This window comes from Oenanthe melanoleuca, chromosome 5 (assembly GCF_029582105.1).
Source record: "Oenanthe melanoleuca isolate GR-GAL-2019-014 chromosome 5, OMel1.0, whole genome shotgun sequence".
Taxonomy (NCBI): domain Eukaryota; kingdom Metazoa; phylum Chordata; class Aves; order Passeriformes; family Muscicapidae; genus Oenanthe; species Oenanthe melanoleuca.
In genome coordinates this window covers 27,757,879-27,761,914 of record NC_079339.1, presented here as the reverse complement: position 1 = coordinate 27,761,914, position 4,036 = coordinate 27,757,879, and positions in this window count along the sequence as shown.

Below are 4,036 nucleotides of genomic sequence, written 5' to 3'. Positions count from 1 at the left end.
ACCTTGTGTTGGTGCTTCCTGTGTCCTGTTTTTTTCTTTGGTAGGAGAATGTGGTGCTGACAACAGGGTAGGACCAACAGCTTTGCAGCCTATTTTGGCAGCCCAGAGGACCTTCTCCAGCAGTTTGATCTTCTCTGAGAGCTCTGTTTCCTTGGCTCAAAGGTCCTTTTCTGAAACTGCCAATAATGGGATTAGTAGGTGCCACAAACATATTCTCAGTGTGACTTGCCCCAGTAGTGGCATGTGTTTCCAGTTTCAGGATAAACATGAGTGGTTTTTTCCCATGGTTGTCAGTGTCAACAGCTGAAACACAGAAACTGAAACGGAGCTGAACAGACAAAGTTTGGCCAAGTGCTGGGTGCTTTGGTTCCAGCAGACATGGTATCTGCAGACAGTTGGCTATGGCATCCCATACGCCAGCTGTGGTATCAAAATTCAAGAGAGTTGTTAGAGAAACATCAAGAGAAAAGGCAAATTGAATATAAGCCAAAAGTGTGCCGTAGCAGCCAGGAGGGCCAGCTGTGTCCTGGGGGCATTTGGAACAGTATCATCAGCTAGGTAAGGGAGGGAATTGTCCCGCCCTGCTCTGCACTGGGGCGGCTTCACCTTGAGTGCTGGGGGCAGTTTTGGGCACCACAATATAAAAATGACAAGAAGCTACTAGAGAGTGTCCAAAGGAGGGCTGCAAAGATGGTCAAGGACCTTGAGGGGAAGCTCCGTAAGGAGTAGTTGAAGTCACTTGGTCTGCTCATCCTGGAGGAGTCTGAGGGAGGACCTCATTGCTGTCTTTAACATCCTCACGACAGGAAGCAGAGAGGCAGGCACTAACCTCATTTCTCTGGTGACCAGTGACAGGACCTAAGGCAAAGCATGAAGTGCTTTGTGTCGGAGAGGTTTAAGTTGATTATTAGGAAAAGATTCTTCACCCAGAGGGTGAGTGGGCACTGGAACAGGATCCGCAGGGAAATGGTCACAGCACCATGCCTGGTAGAGTTTAAGAACTGTTTGGATAATGCTCTCAGACACATGGTGTGACTTTTGGAGTTGCCATGTGTAGGGCCAGGAGTTGAACTTGATGAACTTTGTGGGTGCCTTCCAGCTCAGGATGTTTATGATTCTGTGACTTTATGAAATCTCTGTCATTGTCTGAAAAAACTTCAGTCGTACTCTTTAGTACAGGAACACATCCAACTCACATTGGGGCTGGAGAAGAGACCTAATATGTGATCTAAAAATCATATAAAGACATATAAGTCCCTGAAATAAGACAGACCTACCTCAGTTGTGTAAAACTTAAGATCAGCTGGGATGGCACCAGAAGTTCATGTTCCTCAGGTGGGTGGCGGAGAGCAGCTCCTTCCCAAAACCAGAAACAGTGTGCAGCTACTGTAAAGGAAAGGACTGCTGAAGGCAGCACAGTTACCTTCATCAGATGGCCCTTGGTTCACACATCTGGGTCACATATAGTGAGGACCGCTGCCCATTACTACAGATATCTAAGCAATAAATGGAATGACAGCTGCTAGGAAGACAATTTAAAGACAGGGAGGACAAATGAAGGAATTTCTGTAAGTGGTTGTGAACCAGACCAGAAAATAAAGGTTAGTCAGAGATGTGCTTGGGTGCATATAAGGTATACCTAGAAATGCATAAAAGACAGCATTAGTAAGGTGGTTTTTCTCAGGCACATGCAGTCTTCTATATTCTAAATACATCACAGCACATAAAAAATTCAAATAGAGGTGACTCTCCCCTACTTCATATTGCTGATGACAGTTTATCCTGCAGCCACATGTGTCTCTTCACTAGGAGTGAAATGAGGATTCATCCTGCAGGCAATACAGAAGAGGACACCACCTACGCAAACAGTCTCTGCCCCAGGAAAGCTCATGCAAGCAGAGACAGGCTTGTTACTCATGACCTTAATGTAAGAGAAAGGGCATTCTCCAGCCACTGGAGATGTAGGGCCATGACCGTCATTTTGTCTGGGAACAATTTTAGCCCTCACAATGGCTTCACTGACGTACTGTCACTGCATCAGTGCCATGTATATATTAATATAAAAAGGACACAGCAGGCTCCAGTCTCCTCATTTTTCAGCATCTTTGCTTCCAGGAGCACTGCAAAGGTTTTGGGAAAGATGGAAGTTTTTGAATGTGCATAAGAAAAAGATTTCATAAGCCTTCAGGTGCTACACAACAACCTATTTCCTTCAGAAAACTGTTGTCCTTACATACACTGACAGCCAGAGCACCTGTAAACAGTAACACTTGCACCAGAGGCTGGAAGAAGGAAGTCACCAAAGAGAGAACAGAGTCAGCTACTGTTTCATCCAGTGACACTGAGTTTGAGAGAATTATGGACACGCCTTTTCCAGTGAATGGTCCTTAACAGCCAGATATGGAGGTGTGGGCAGAGGCTACCCAACTCCACCCTTGTAGGGTTGACCTTGTTGTAGGGAGTTGGAGACACACTGTTCAAGATAGCCATGTCCACTACAAGTTGATGGCATATTTCTGCGGAGCAGTCAAGTAGCAATGTGAAAATACACATCCTGGAACCCCAAAAAAGTAAACAAAGCTTTAGCTCAGCCAGGTGGTGTATCTGTATGTCAACAGGGGAATGAACTCAGGCCGCTGCCTATACCCAGCAAGGCAAAAGTGTCCTCAGTGCAGTGGGAAGTGAGCTCATTCATCCATCCCATGGTAAAACAGCTGGGACAAAATGGCAGGTGCCAGGCAGAGCAGTAGGACAGCAAGCAGGGACTGAGAGTAAAAGGAGAGAGGGATGAGATGATCACGGGATACAAAATATGAGCCAAATACAGGTTCATGGGCAGAATGATAATTGAATTAGAAAAAAAACTACCAAAGGCTTAGACACACTATTTGCAGTTCATTACAATGCCCAATTTTGGCAGGATACACAGCAGGGAAAAAAGACAGCAAGATTAGATGTGATTTTTCCAGTTGGAGGGGGCAAAAGAGGGGGAGGCTTCCTTCCTGCTGCACAATCGTTTTTGAAAGTGCAAGGAGAGGACAAACAGATGCTGGTTGTGGAAGTTTTCCAAATATGTGTTAACAGTTGCTGTTGGTAAAAGTGGCTTGAACAGGGTGGAGAAGTCTTTCTTAAAATTAGGGAGAGGGTATGACTAGTTTCCAGAACTGATGGGAAGGCAAAGGTCTGCATATTCTTGCTTACTAGTGAAATCCAGGAGCCTCTAAGATGAAAAGGAGGGTCTTGTGTGCAGAGCAACCCCTTTAGCTGTGCACCTCCATTTAGCTTCCCCAGAATTCCTCTGCAAACCTCCTCTGTGTAAATGTTCTTGACAAAATACAGCCAGCAGGCCCAGGAGTGGCTGTGTTCTCATGCTTCATATAACATCTCCGGAGGGCTTTTCTGCACCATTTTCTTTATGATCAGTCCCTTGATGATACCCTTTTGATTTGCTTTTTTCCTAGGAGCAGGAGAAGGGAAGGGGGAGGGTATGCACTGGGTAAAGGTGAAATCAAACTAAATTCACTAAGTCAGGATCTGCAGACTATCTGTTTTCTCTGGTTGGTTATTCACCTTTCCTCCTGCACCCTGAAGGACACTGATGTTCTTCCCAAGTTTATATGGTGAAATTTCTTGATCTGCACAGTATTTTGCAGACTTGGGTGGGAGTTACTTAAATAAGGAGGAACAGTGGTGGGCTAATGACCCCCAGGTGGGATGCTTGGGAGTAAATACAATAAATGATCAGGTTTCTTAACACTATCCATGTATTTGCATAACCAATTACTTAAGATCACTGCAGCTGGTGAGAAGTGGATTCCAGAGATTGTTCTTTAGGAGTTCCTCGGTTGCTAAGGTGCTACAGGCTGTACCACTCCCTCCTCCTCCCCCCCAACAACAGCCTGCCTCAGTGAAGGTGATGAAAAGAAAAGGCACTGTCCTGGCTGCAATTTAAGGAAGGTAAATTCATGGATACATGATTAGAACATAAGAAACCCATGGCAGTATGTAACTTTGAGGCAGTTAGCAGCTTGTGAGA